This window comes from Phalangium opilio, unplaced genomic scaffold (genome assembly GCF_054372755.1).
Source record: "Phalangium opilio isolate 3A_F unplaced genomic scaffold, DU_Popi_V2 ptg000061l_1, whole genome shotgun sequence".
NCBI classification, from domain to species: domain Eukaryota; kingdom Metazoa; phylum Arthropoda; class Arachnida; order Opiliones; family Phalangiidae; genus Phalangium; species Phalangium opilio.
Window position 1 is genome coordinate 11,403,310 of NW_028324178.1, and position 15,219 is coordinate 11,418,528.

The 15,219-nt window shown below is 44.7% G+C and overlaps 3 non-coding genes across 3 annotated transcripts; all 3 read left to right on the plus strand.

Annotated features, from left to right (window-relative positions):
• The first annotated feature begins 9,906 nt into the window (after positions 1-9,906).
• Positions 9,907-10,028, plus strand: TRNAL-CAA (transfer RNA leucine (anticodon CAA)). The gene is made up of 2 exons: positions 9,907-9,944; positions 9,983-10,028. It is a non-coding gene; the product is annotated as a tRNA-Leu (tRNA).
• Positions 10,029-11,221: 1,193 nt separating this feature from the next.
• TRNAL-CAA (transfer RNA leucine (anticodon CAA)) lies at positions 11,222-11,343 on the plus strand. Its single transcript has 2 exons — positions 11,222-11,259; positions 11,298-11,343. It is a non-coding gene; the product is annotated as a tRNA-Leu (tRNA).
• A 2,132-nt stretch (positions 11,344-13,475) lies between these two features.
• Positions 13,476-13,597, plus strand: TRNAL-CAA (transfer RNA leucine (anticodon CAA)). The gene is made up of 2 exons: positions 13,476-13,513; positions 13,552-13,597. It is a non-coding gene; the product is annotated as a tRNA-Leu (tRNA).
• The last annotated feature ends 1,622 nt before the right edge of the window (positions 13,598-15,219 follow it).

The following is a 15,219-nucleotide window of genomic DNA, read 5'->3' on the forward strand; positions in this document are numbered from 1 at the left end:
GTGCCAGACTCAAGGGGCTTAGCTTCCTTCGTTCACGATGTGAATCAGTGTATTCTGGTCCTCGTTTGAGGGCGTGGGTTCGAATCCCACTTCTGACACCATGTGTTTTATGAAAATAACTAGAAGAGATGTAATTTTGAAACGTCCAAATTACATAAAACCACGTCAGTATGGCCGAGCGGTCTAAGGCGCCAGACTCAAGGGGCTTAGCTTCCTTCGTTCACGATGTGAATCTGTGTATTCTGGTCCTCGTTTGAGGGCGTGGGTTCGAATCCTACTTAATGACACGATGTGTTTTTTGAAAATAACTGGAAGAGATGTAATTTTAAAACGTCCAAATTACATAAGACTACGTCAGGATGGCCGAGCGGTCTAAGGTGCCAGACTCAAGGGGCTTAGCTTCCTTCGTTCACGATGTGAATCTGTGTATTCTCGTCCTCGTTTTAGGGCGTGGGTTCGAATCCCACTTCTGACACGATGTGTTTTTGAAAATAACTGGAAGAGATGTAATTTTAAAACGTCCAAATTACATAGAACTACGTCAGGATGGCCGAGCGGTCTAAGGCGCCAGACTCAAGGGGCTTAGCTTCCTTCGTTCACGATGTGAATCACTGTATTCTGGTCCTCGTTTGAGGGCGTGGGTTCGGATCCCACTTCTGACACGATGTGTTTTATGAAAATAACTGGAAGAGATGTAATTTTAAAACGTCCAAATTACTTAAAACCACGTCAGGAGGGCCGAGCGGTCTAAACGCCAGACTCAAGGGGCTTAACTTTCTTCGTTCACGATGTGAATCACTGTATTCTGGTCCTCGTTTGAGGGCGTGGGTTCGAATCCCACTTCTGACACGATGTGTTTTTTGAAAATAACTGGAAGAGATGTAATTTTAAAACGTCCAAAATACATAAAAGCACGTCAGGATGGCCGAGCGGTCTAAGGCGCCAGACTCAAGGGGCTTAGCTTCCTTCGTTCACGATGTGAATCTGTGTATTCTGGTAATCGTTTGAGGGCGTGGGTTCGAATCCCACTTATGACACGATGTGTTTTATGAAAATAACTGGAAGAGATGTAATTTTAAAACGTCCAAATTACATAAAACCACGTCAGGAGGGCCGAGCGGTCTAAACGCCAGACTCAAGGGGCTTAGCTTCCTTCGTTTACGATGTGAATCCGTGTATTCTTGTAATCGTTTGAGGGCGTGGGTTCGAATCCCACTTATGACACGATGTGTTATATGAAAATAACTGGAAGAGATGTAATTTTAAAACGTCAAAATTACCAAAGACCACAACAGGATGGCCGAGCTGTCTAAGGCGACAGACTCAAGGGGCTTAGCTTCCTTCGTTCACGATGTGAATCTGTGTATTCTGGTCCTCGTTTGAGGGCGTGGGTTCGAATCCCACTTCTGACACGATGTGTTTTTCGAATATAACTGGAAGAGATGTAATTTTAAAACGTCCAAATTACATAAAACCACGTCAGGATGGCCGAGCGGCCTAAGGTGCTAGACTCAAGGTGCTTAGCTTCCTTCGTTCACGATGTGAATCTGTGTATTCTCGTCCTCGTTTTAGGGCGTGGGTTCGAATCCCATTTCTGACACGATGTGTTTTTTGAAAATAACTGGAAGAGATGTAATTTTTAAACGTCCAAATTACATAAAACTACGTCAGGATGGCCGAGCGGTCTAAGGCGCCAGACTCAAGGGGCTTAGCTTCCTTCGTTCACGATGTGAATCTGTGTATTCTCGTCCTCGTTTGAGGGCGTGGGTTCGAATCCCACTTCTGACACGATGTGTTTTATGAAAATAACTGGAAGAGATGTAATTTTAAAACGTCCAAATTACATAAAACCACGTCAGGAGGGCCGAGCGGTCTAAACGCCAGACTCAAGGGGCTTAGTTTCCTTCGTTTACGATGTGAATCTGTGTATTCTGGTCCTCGTTTGAGGGCGTGGGTTCGAATCCTACTTAATGACACGATGTGTTTTTTGAAAATAACTGGAAGAGATGTAATTTTAAAACGTCCAAATTACATAAGACTACGTCAGGATGGCCGAGCGGTCTAAGGCGCCAGACTCAAGGGGCTTAGCTTCCTTCGTTCACGATGTGAATCTGTGTATTCTGGTAATCGTTTGAGGGCGTGGGTTCGAATCCCACTTATGACACGATGTGTTTTATGAAAATAACTGGAAGAGATGTAATTTTAAAACGTCCAAATTACATAAAACCACGTCAGGAGGGCCGAGCGGTCTAAACGCCAGACTCAAGGGGCTTAGCTTCCTTCGTTTACGATGTGAATCCGTGTATTCTGGTAATCGTTTGAGGGCGTGGGTTCGAATCCCACTTATGACACGATGTGTTATATGAAAATAACTGGAAGAGATGTAATTTTAAAATGTCAAAATTACCAAAGACCACAACAGGAAGGCCGAGCTGTCTAAGGCGACAGACTCAAGGGGCTTAGCTTCCTTCGTTCACGATGTGAATCTGTGTATTCTGGTCCTCGTTTGAGGGCGTGGGTTCGAATCCCACTTCTGACACGATGTGTTTTTCGAATATAACTGGAAGAGATGTAATTTTAAAACGTCCAAATTACATAAAACCACGTCAGGATGGCCGAGCGGCCTAAGGTGCCAGACTCAAGGGGCTTAGCTTCCTTCGTTCACGATGTGAATCTGTGTATTCTCGTCCTCGTTTTAGGGCGTGGGTTCGAATCCCACTTCTGACACGATGTGTTTTTTGAAAATAACTGGAAGAGATGTAATTTTAAAACGTCCAAATTCCATAAAACTACGTCAGGATGGCCGAGCGGTCTAAGGCGCCAGACTCAAGGGGCTTAGCTTCCTTCGTTCACGATGTGAATCTGTGTATTCCGGTGCTCGTTTGAGGGCGTGGGTTCGTATCGCACTTCTGACACGATGTGTTTTATGAAAATAACTGGAAGAGATGTAATTTTATAACGTCCAAATTACATAAAACCACGTCAGGAGGGCCGAGCGGTCTAAACGGGGGCTTAGTTTCCTTCGTTTACGATGTGAATCTGTGTATTCTGGTCCTCGTTTGAGGGCGTGGGTTCGAATCCCACTTCTGACACGATGTGTTTTTCGAATATAACTGGAAGAGATGTAATTTTAAAACGTCCAAATTACATAAAACCACGTCAGGAGGGCCGAGCGGTCTAAACGCCAGACTCAAGGGGCTTAGTTTCCTTCGTTTACGATGTGAATCTGTGTATTCTGGTCCTCGTTTGAGGGCGTGGGTTGGAATCCTACTTATGACACGATGTGTATTATGAAAATAACTGGAAGAGATGTAATTTTAAAACGTCAAAATTACCAAAGACCACAACAGGATGGCCGAGCTGTCTAAGGCGACAGACTCAAGGGGCTTAGCTTTCTTCGTTCACGATGTGAATCTGTGTATTCTCGTCCTCGTTTTAGGGCGTGGGTTCGAATCCCACTTCTGACACGATGTGTTTTTTGAAAATAACTGGAAGAGATGTAATTTTAAAACGTCCAAATTACATAAAACCACGTTAGGATGGCCGAGCGGCCTAAGGTGCCAGACTCAAGGGGCTTAGCTTTCTTCGTTCACGATGTGAATCTGTGTATTCTCGTCCTCATTTTAGGGCGTGGGTTCGAATCCCACTTCTGACACGATGTGTTTTTTGAAAATAACTGGAAGAGATGTAATTTTAAAACGTCCAAATTACATAAAACCACGTCAGGAGGGCCGAGCGGTCTAAACGCCAGACTCAAGGGGCTTAGCTTCCTTCGTTTACGATGTGAATCTGTGTATTCTGGTCCTCGTTTGAGGGCGTGGGTTCGAATCCCACTTATGACACGATGTGTTTTATGAAAATAACTGGAAGAGATGTAATTTTAAAACGTCCAAATTACATAAAACCACGTCAGGAGGGCCGAGCGGTCTAAACGCCAGACTCAAGGGGCTTAGTTTCCTTCGTTTACGATGTGAATCTGTGTATTCTGGTCCTCGTTTGAGGGCGTGGGTTCGAATCCTACTTAATGACACGATGTGTTTTTTGAAAATAACTGGAAGAGATGTAATTTTAAAACGTCCAAATTACATAAGACTACGTCAGGATGGCCGAGCGGTCTAAGGCGCCAGACTCAAGGGGCTTAGCTTCCTTCGTTCACGATGTGAATCTGTGTATTCTGGTAATCGTTTGAGGGCGTGGGTTCGAATCCCACTTATGACACGATGTGTTTTATGAAAATAACTGGAAGAGATGTAATTTTAAAACGTCCAAATTACATAAAACCACGTCAGGAGGGCCGAGCGGTCTAAACGCCAGACTCAAGGGGCTTAGCTTCCTTCGTTTACGATGTGAATCCGTGTATTCTGGTAATCGTTTGAGGGCGTGGGTTCGAATCCCACTTATGACACGATGTGTTATATGAAAATAACTGGAAGAGATGTAATTTTAAAATGTCAAAATTACCAAAGACCACAACAGGAAGGCCGAGCTGTCTAAGGCGACAGACTCAAGGGGCTTAGCTTCCTTCGTTCACGATGTGAATCTGTGTATTCTGGTCCTCGTTTGAGGGCGTGGGTTCGAATCCCACTTCTGACACGATGTGTTTTTCGAATATAACTGGAAGAGATGTAATTTTAAAACGTCCAAATTACATAAAACCACGTCAGGATGGCCGAGCGGCCTAAGGTGCCAGACTCAAGGGGCTTAGCTTCCTTCGTTCACGATGTGAATCTGTGTATTCTCGTCCTCGTTTTAGGGCGTGGGTTCGAATCCCACTTCTGACACGATGTGTTTTTTGAAAATAACTGGAAGAGATGTAATTTTAAAACGTCCAAATTCCATAAAACTACGTCAGGATGGCCGAGCGGTCTAAGGCGCCAGACTCAAGGGGCTTAGCTTCCTTCGTTCACGATGTGAATCTGTGTATTCCGGTGCTCGTTTGAGGGCGTGGGTTCGTATCGCACTTCTGACACGATGTGTTTTATGAAAATAACTGGAAGAGATGTAATTTTATAACGTCCAAATTACATAAAACCACGTCAGGAGGGCCGAGCGGTCTAAACGGGGGCTTAGTTTCCTTCGTTTACGATGTGAATCTGTGTATTCTGGTCCTCGTTTGAGGGCGTGGGTTCGAATCCCACTTCTGACACGATGTGTTTTTCGAATATAACTGGAAGAGATGTAATTTTAAAACGTCCAAATTACATAAAACCACGTCAGGAGGGCCGAGCGGTCTAAACGCCAGACTCAAGGGGCTTAGTTTCCTTCGTTTACGATGTGAATCTGTGTATTCTGGTCCTCGTTTGAGGGCGTGGGTTGGAATCCTACTTATGACACGATGTGTATTATGAAAATAACTGGAAGAGATGTAATTTTAAAACGTCAAAATTACCAAAGACCACAACAGGATGGCCGAGCTGTCTAAGGCGACAGACTCAAGGGGCTTAGCTTTCTTCGTTCACGATGTGAATCTGTGTATTCTCGTCCTCGTTTTAGGGCGTGGGTTCGAATCCCACTTCTGACACGATGTGTTTTTTGAAAATAACTGGAAGAGATGTAATTTTAAAACGTCCAAATTACATAAAACCACGTTAGGATGGCCGAGCGGCCTAAGGTGCCAGACTCAAGGGGCTTAGCTTTCTTCGTTCACGATGTGAATCTGTGTATTCTCGTCCTCATTTTAGGGCGTGGGTTCGAATCCCACTTCTGACACGATGTGTTTTTTGAAAATAACTGGAAGAGATGTAATTTTAAAACGTCCAAATTACATAAAACCACGTCAGGAGGGCCGAGCGGTCTAAACGCCAGACTCAAGGGGCTTAGCTTCCTTCGTTTACGATGTGAATCTGTGTATTCTGGTCCTCGTTTGAGGGCGTGGGTTCGAATCCCACTTATGACACGATGTGTTTTATGAAAATAACTGGAAGAGATGTAATTTTAAAACGTCAAAATTACCAAAGACCACAACAGGATGGCCGAGCTGTCTAAGGCGACAGACTCAAGGGGCTTAGCTTCCTTCGTTCACGATGTGAATCTGTGTATTCTCGTCCTCGTTTTAGGGCGTGGGTTCGAATCCCACTTCTGACACGATGTGTTTTTTGAAAATAACTGGAAGAGATGTAATTTGAAAACGTCCAAATTACATAAAACCACGTCAGGATGGCCGAGCGGCCTAAGGTGCCAGACTCAAGGGGCTTAGCTTCAATCGTTCACGATGTGAATCACTGTATTCTGGTCCTCGTTTGAGGGCGTGGGTTCGAATCCCACTTCTGACACGATGTGTTTTTTGAAAATAACTGGAAGAGATGTAATTTTAAAACGTCCAAATTACATAAAACTACGTCAGGATGGCCGAGCGGTCTAAGGCGCCAGACTCAAGGGGCTTAGCTTCCTTCGTTCACGATGTGAATCTGTGTATTCTCGTCCTCGTTTTAGGGCGTGGGTTCGAATCCCACTTCTGACACGATGTGTTTTTTGAAAATAACTGGAAGAGATGTAATTTGAAAACGTCCAAATTACATAAAACCACGTCAGGATGGCCGAGCGGCCTAAGGTGCCAGACTCAAGGGGCTTAGCTTCCTTCGTTCACGATGTGAATCACTGTATTCTGGTCCTCGTTTGAGGGCGTGGGTTCGAATCCCACTTCTGACACGATGTGTTTTTTGAAAATAACTGGAAGAGATGTAATTTTAAAACGTCCAAATTACATAAAACTACGTCAGGATGGCCGAGCGGTCTAAGGCGCCAGACTCAAGGGGCTTAGCTTCCATCGTTCACGATGTGAATCTGTGTATTCTCGTCCTCGTTTTAGGGCGTGGGTTCGAATCCCACTTCTGACACGATGTGTTTTTTGAAAATAACTGGAAGAGATGTAATTTTAAAACGTCCAAATTACATAAAACTACGTCAGGATGGCCGAGCGGTCTAAGGCGCCAGACTCAAGGGGCTTAGCTTCCTTCGTTCACGATGTGAATCTGTGTATTCTGGTCCTCGTTTGAGGGCGTGCGATCGTATCCCACTTCTGACACGATGTGTTTTATGAAAATAACTGGAAGAGATGTAATTTTAAAACGTCCAAATTACATAAAACCACGTCAGGAGGGCCGAGCGGTCTAAACGCCAGACTCAAGGGGCTTAGTTTCCTTCGTTTACGATGTGAATCTGTGTATTCTGGTAGTCGTTTGAGGGCGTGGGTTCGAATCCCACTTATGACAAGATGTGTTTTATGAAAATAACTGGAAGAGATGTAATTTTAAAACGTCAAAATTACCAAAGACCACAACAGGATGGCCGAGCGGTCTAAGGCGCCAGACTCAAGGGGCTTAGCTTCCTTCGTTCACGATGTGAATCTGTGTATTCTGGTCCTCGTTTGAGGGCGTGGGTTCGAATCCCACTTCTGACACGATGTGTTTTTCGAATATAACTGGAAGAGATGTAATTTTAAAACGTCCAAATTACATAAAACCACGTCAGGATGGCCGAGCGGCCTAAGGTGCCAGACTCAAGGGGCTTAGCTTCCTTCGTTCACGATGTGAATCTGTGTATTCCGGTGCTCGTTTGAGGGCGTGGGTTCGTATCGCACTTCTGACACGATGTGTTTTATGAAAATAACTGGAAGAGATGTAATTTTAAAACGTCCAAATTACATAAAACCACGTCAGGAGGGCCGAGCGGTCTAAACGCCAGACTCAAGGGGCTTAGTTTCCTTCGTTTACGATGTGAATCTGTGTATTCTGGTCCTCGTTTGAGGGCGTGGGTTCGAATCCTACTTATGACACGATGTGTATTATGAAAATAACTGGAAGAGATGTAATTTTAAAACGTCAAAATTACCAAAGACCACAACAGGATGGCCGAGCTGTCTAAGGCGACAGACTCAAGGGGCTTAGCTTTCTTCGTTCACGATGTGAATCTGTGTATTCTCGTCCTCGTTTTAGGGCGTGGGTTCGAATCCCACTTCTGACACGATGTGTTTTTTGAAAATAACTGGAAGAGATGTAATTTTAAAACGTCCAAATTACATAAAACCACGTCAGGATGGCCGAGCGGTCTAAGGCGCAAGACTCAAGGGGCTTAGCTTCCTTCGTTCACGATGTGAATCTGTGTATTCTGGTCCTCGTTTGAGGGCGTGGGTTCGAATCCCACTTCTGACACGATGTGTTTTTTGAAAATAACTGGAAGAGATGTAATTTTAAAACGTCCAATTTACATAAAACCACGTCAGGATGGCCGAGCGGTCTTAGGCGACAGACTCAAGTGGCTTAGCTTCCTTCGTTCACGAAGTGAATCGCTGTATTCTGGTCCTCGTTTTCGGGAGTGTTTTCGAATCCCACTTCTGACACGATGTGTTTTTTGAAAATAACTGGAAGAGATGTAATTTTAAAACGTCCAAATTACATAAGACTACGTCAGGATGGCCGAGCGGTCTAAGGCGCCATACTCAAGGGGCTTAGCTTCCTTCGTTCACGATGTGAATCTGTGTATTCTGGTCCTCGTTTGAGGGCGTGGGTTCGAATCCCACTTCTGCACGATGTGTTTTATGAAAATAACTAGAAGAGATGTAATTTTAAAACGTCCAAATTACATAAAACCACGTCATTATGGCCGAGCGGTCTAAGGCGCCAGACTCAAGGGGCTTAGCTTCCTTCGTTCACGATGTGAATCTGTGTATTCTTGTCCTCGTTTGAGGGCGTGGGTTCGAATCCCACTTCTGACACGATGTGTTTTTTGAAAATAACTGGAAGAGATGTAATTTTAAAACGTCCAAATTACATAAAACCACGTCAGGATGGCCGAGCGGCCTAAGGTGCCAGACTCAAGGGGCTTAGCTTCCTTCGTTCACGATGTGAATCTGTGTATTCTGGTCCTCGTTTGAGGGCGTGGGTTCGAATCCCACTTCTGACACGATGTGTTTTTTGAAAATAACTGGAAGAGATGTAATTTTAAAACGTCCAATTTACATAAAACCACGTCAGGATGGCCGAGCGGTCTTAGGCGACAGACTCAAGTGGCTTAGCTTCCTTCGTTCACGAAGTGAATCGCTGTATTCTGGTCCTCGTTTTCGGGAGTGTTTTCGAATCCCACTTCTGACACGATGTGTTTTTTGAAAATAACTGGAAGAGATGTAATTTTAAAACGTCCAAATTACATAAGACTACGTCAGGATGGCCGAGCGGTCTAAGGCGCCATACTCAAGGGGCTTAGCTTCCTTCGTTCACGATGTGAATCTGTGTATTCTGGTCCTCGTTTGAGGGCGTGGGTTCGAATCCCACTTCTGCACGATGTGTTTTATGAAAATAACTAGAAGAGATGTAATTTTAAAACGTCCAAATTACATAAAACCACGTCATTATGGCCGAGCGGTCTAAGGCGCCAGACTCAAGGGGCTTAGCTTCCTTCGTTCACGATGTGAATCTGTGTATTCTTGTCCTCGTTTGAGGGCGTGGGTTCGAATCCCACTTCTGACACGATGTGTTTTATGAAAATAACTAGAAGAGATGTAATTTTAAAACGTCCAAATTACATAAAACCACGTCAGGATGGCCGAGCGGCCTAAGGTGCCAGACTCAAGGGGCTTAGCTTCCTTCGTTCACGATGTGAATCACTGTATTCTGGTCCTCGTTTGAGGGCGTGGGTTCGAATCCCACTTCTGACACGATGTGTTTTTCGAATATAACTGGAAGAGATGTAATTTTAAAACGTCCAAATTACATAAAACCACGTCAGGATGGCCGAGCGGCCTAAGGTGCCAGACTCAAGGGGCTTAGCTTCCTTCGTTCACGATGTGAATCTGTGTATTCTTGTCCTCGTTTGAGGGCGTGGGTTCGAATCCCACTTCTGACACGATGTGTTTTATGAAAATAACTAGAAGAGATGTAATTTTGAAACGTCCAAATTACATAAAACCACGTCAGTATGGCCGAGCGGTCTAAGGCGCCAGACTCAAGGGGCTTAGCTACCTTCGTTCACGATGTGAATCTGTGTATTCTGGTCCTCGTTTGAGGGCGTGGGTTCGAATCCCACTTCTGACACGATGTGTTTTTCGAATATAACTGGAAGAGATGTAATTTTAAAACGTCCAAATTACATAAAACCACGTCAGGATGGCCGAGCGGTCTAAGGCGCAAGACTCAAGGGGCTTAGCTTCCTTCGTTCACGATGTGAATCTGTGTATTCTGGTCCTCGTTTGAGGGCGTGGGTTCGAATCCCACTTCTGACACGATGTGTTTTATGAAAATAACTCGAAGAGATGTAATTTTAAAACGTCAAAATTACCAAAGACCACAACAGGATGGCCGAGCTGTCTAAGGCGACAGACTCAAGGGGCTTAGCTTTCTTCGTTCACGATGTGAATCTGTGTATTCTCGTCCTCGTTTTAGGGCGTGGGTTCGAATCCCACTTCTGACACGATGTGTTTTTTGAAAATAACTGGAAGAGATGTAATTTTAAAACGTCCAAATTACATAAAACCACGTCAGGATGGCCGAGCGGTCTAAGGCGCAAAACTCAAGGGGCTTAGCTTCCTTCGTTCACGATGTGAATCTGTGTATTCTGGTCCTCGTTTGAGGGCGTGGGTTCGAATCCCACTTCTGACACGATGTGTTTTTTGAAAATAACTGGAAGAGATGTAATTTTAAAACGTCCAATTTACATAAAACCACGTCAGGATGGCCGAGCGGTCTTAGGCGACAGACTCAAGTGGCTTAGCTTCCTTCGTTCACGAAGTGAATCGCTGTATTCTGGTCCTCGTTTTCGGGAGTGTTTTCGAATCCCACTTCTGACACGATGTGTTTTTTGAAAATAACTGGAAGAGATGTAATTTTAAAACGTCCAAATTACATAAGACTACGTCAGGATGGCCGAGCGGTCTAAGGCGCCATACTCAAGGGGCTTAGCTTCCTTCGTTCACGATGTGAATCTGTGTATTCTGGTCCTCGTTTGAGGGCGTGGGTTCGAATCCCACTTCTGCACGATGTGTTTTATGAAAATAACTAGAAGAGATGTAATTTTAAAACGTCCAAATTACATAAAACCACGTCATTATGGCCGAGCGGTCTAAGGCGCCAGACTCAAGGGGCTTAGCTTCCTTCGTTCACGATGTGAATCTGTGTATTCTTGTCCTCGTTTGAGGGCGTGGGTTCGAATCCCACTTCTGACACGATGTGTTTTATGAAAATAACTAGAAGAGATGTAATTTTGAAACGTCCAAATTACATAAAACCACGTCAGTATGGCCGAGCGGTCTAAGGCGCCAGACTCAAGGGGCTTAGCTACCTTCGTTCACGATGTGAATCTGTGTATTCTGGTCCTCGTTTGAGGGCGTGGGTTCGAATCCCACTTCTGACACGATGTGTTTTTCGAATATAACTGGAAGAGATGTAATTTTAAAACGTCCAAATTACATAAAACCACGTCAGGATGGCCGAGCGGCCTAAGGTGCCAGACTCAAGGGGCTTAGCTTCCTTCGTTCACGATGTGAATCTGTGTATTCTCGTCCTCGTTTTAGGGCGTGGGTTCGAATCCCACTTCTGACACGATGTGTTTTTTGAAAATAACTGGAAGAGATGTAATTTTAAAACGTCCAAATTACATAAAACCACGTCAGGATGGCCGAGCGGTCTAAGGCGCAAGACTCAAGGGGCTTAGCTTCCTTCGTTCACGATGTGAATCTGTGTATTCTGGTCCTCGTTTGAGGGCGTGGGTTCGAATCCCACTTCTGACACGATGTGTTTTTTGAAAATAACTGGAAGAGATGTAATTTTAAAACGTCCAATTTACATAAAACCACGTCAGGATGGCCGAGCGGTCTTAGGCGACAGACTCAAGTGGCTTAGCTTCCTTCGTTCACGAAGTGAATCGCTGTATTCTGGTCCTCGTTTTCGGGAGTGTTTTCGAATCCCACTTCTGACACGATGTGTTTTTTGAAAATAACTGGAAGAGATGTAATTTTAAAACGTCCAAATTACATAAAACTACGTCAGGATGGCCGAGCGGTCTAAGGCGCCATACTCAAGGGGCTTAGCTTCCTTCGTTCACGATGTGAATCTGTGTATTCTGGTCCTCGTTTGAGGGCGTGGGTTCGAATCCCACTTCTGCACGATGTGTTTTATGAAAATAACTAGAAGAGATGTAATTTTAAAACGTCCAAATTACATAAAACCACGTCATCATGGCCGAGCGGTCTAAGGCGCCAGACTCAAGGGGCTTAGCTTCCTTCGTTCACGATGTGAATCTGTGTATTCTTGTCCTCGTTTGAGGGCGTGGGTTCGAATCCCACTTCTGACACGATGTGTTTTTTGAAAATAACTGGAAGAGATGTAATTTTAAAACGTCCAAATTACATAAAACCACGTCAGGATGGCCGAGCGGCCTAAGGTGCCAGACTCAAGGGGCTTAGCTTCCTTCGTTCACGATGGGAATCACTGTATTCTGGTCCTCGTTTGAGGGCGTGGGTTCGAATCCCACTTCTGACACGATGTGTTTTTCGAATATAACTGGAAGAGATGTAATTTTAAAACGTCCAATTTACATAAAACCACGTCAGGATGGCCGAGCGGTCTTAGGCGACAGACTCAAGTGGCTTAGCTTCCTTCGTTCACGAAGTGAATCGCTGTATTCTGGTCCTCGTTTTCGGGAGTGTTTTCGAATCCCACTTCTGACACGATGTGTTTTTTGAAAATAACTGGAAGAGATGTAATTTTAAAACGTCCAAATTACATAAAACTACGTCAGGATGGCCGAGCGGTCTAAGGCGCCATACTCAAGGGGCTTAGCTTCCTTCGTTCACGATGTGAATCTGTGTATTCTGGTCCTCGTTTGAGGGCGTGGGTTCGAATCCCACTTCTGCACGATGTGTTTTATGAAAATAACTAGAAGAGATGTAATTTTAAAACGTCCAAATTACATAAAACCACGTCATCATGGCCGAGCGGTCTAAGGCGCCAGACTCAAGGGGCTTAGCTTCCTTCGTTCACGATGTGAATCTGTGTATTCTTGTCCTCGTTTGAGGGCGTGGGTTCGAATCCCACTTCTGACACGATGTGTTTTTTGAAAATAACTGGAAGAGATGTAATTTTAAAACGTCCAAATTACATAAAACCACGTCAGGATGGCCGAGCGGCCTAAGGTGCCAGACTCAAGGGGCTTAGCTTCCTTCGTTCACGATGGGAATCACTGTATTCTGGTCCTCGTTTGAGGGCGTGGGTTCGAATCCCACTTCTGACACGATGTGTTTTTCGAATATAACTGGAAGAGATGTAATTTTAAAACGTCCAAATTACATAAAACCACGTCAGGATGGCCGAGCGGCCTAAGGTGCCAGACTCAAAGGGCTTAGCTTCCTTCGTTCACGATGTGAATCTGTGTATTCTTGTCCTCGTTTGAGGGCGTGGGTTCGAATCCCACTTCTGACACGATGTGTTTTATGAAAATAACTAGAAGAGATGTAATTTTGAAACGTCCAAATTACATAAAACCACGTCAGTATGGCCGAGCGGTCTAAGGCGCCAGACTCAAGGGGCTTAGCTACCTTCGTTCACGATGTGAATCTGTGTATTCTGGTCCTCGTTTGAGGGCGTGGGTTCGAATCCCACTTCTGACACGATGTGTTTTTCGAATATAACTGGAAGAGATGTAATTTTAAAACGTCCAAATTACATAAAACCACGTCAGGATGGCCGAGCGGCCTAAGGTGCCAGACTCAAGGGGCTTAGCTTCCTTCGTTCACGATGTGAATCTGTGTATTCTCGTCCTCGTTTTAGGGCGTGGGTTCGAATCCCACTTCTGACACGATGTGTTTTTTGAAAATAACTGGAAGAGATGTAATTTTAAAACGTCCAAATTACATAAAACTACGTCAGGATGGCCGAGCGGTCTAAGGCGCCATACTCAAGGGGCTTAGCTTCCTTCGTTTACGATGTGAATCTGTGTATTCTGGTCCTCGTTTGAGGGCGTGGGTTCGAATCCCACTTCTGCACGATGTGTTTTATGAAAATAACTAGAAGAGATGTAATTTTAAAACGTCCAAATTACATAAAACCACGTCATCATGGCCGAGCGGTCTAAGGCGCCAGACTCAAGGGGCTTAGCTTCCTTCGTTCACGATGTGAATCTGTGTATTCTTGTCCTCGTTTGAGGGCGTGGGTTCGAATCCCACTTCTGACACGATGTGTTTTTTGAAAATAACTGGAAGAGATGTAATTTTAAAACGTCCAAATTACATAAAACCACGTCAGGATGGCCGAGCGGCCTAAGGTGCCAGACTCAAGGGGCTTAGCTTCCTTCGTTCACGATGTGAATCACTGTATTCTGGTCCTCGTTTGAGGGCGTGGGTTCGAATCCCACTTCTGACACGATGTGTTTTTCGAATATAACTGGAAGAGATGTAATTTTAAAACGTCCAAATTACATAAAACCACGTCAGGATGGCCGAGCGGCCTAAGGTGCCAGACTCAAGGGGCTTAGCTTCCTTCGTTCACGATGTGAATCTGTGTATTCTTGTCCTCGTTTGAGGGCGTGGGTTCGAATCCCACTTCTGACACGATGTGTTTTTCGAATATAGCTGGAAGAGATGTAATTTTAAAACGTCCAAATTACATAAAACTACGTCAGGATGGCCGTGCGGTCTAAGGCGCCAGACTCAAGGGGCTTAGCTTCCTTCGTTCACGATGTGAATCTGTGTATTCTCGTCCTCGTTTTAGGGCGTGGGTTCGAATCCCACTTCTGACACGATGTGTTTTTTGAAAATAACTGGAAGAGATGTAATTTTAAAACGTCCAAATTACATAAAACTACGTCAGGATGGCCGAGCGGTCTAAGGCGCCAGACTCAAGGGGCTTAGCTTCCTTCGTTCACGATGTGAATCTCTGTATTCTGGTCCTCGTTTGAGGGCGTGGGTTCGTATCCCACTTCTGACACGTTGTGTTTTATGAAAATAACTGGAAGAGATGTAATTTTAAAACGTCCAAATTACATAAAACCACGTCAGGAAGGCCGAGCGGTCTAAACGCCAGACTCAAGGGGCTTAGTTTCCTTCGTTTACGATGTGAATCTGTGTATTCTGGTAATCGTTTAAGGGCGTGGGTTCGAATCCCACTTATGACACGATGTGTTTTATGAAAATAACTGGAAGAGATGTAATTTTAAAACGTCCAAATTCCATAAAACTACGTCAGGATGGCCGAGCGGTCTAAGGCGCCAGACTCAAGGGGCTTAGCTTCCTTC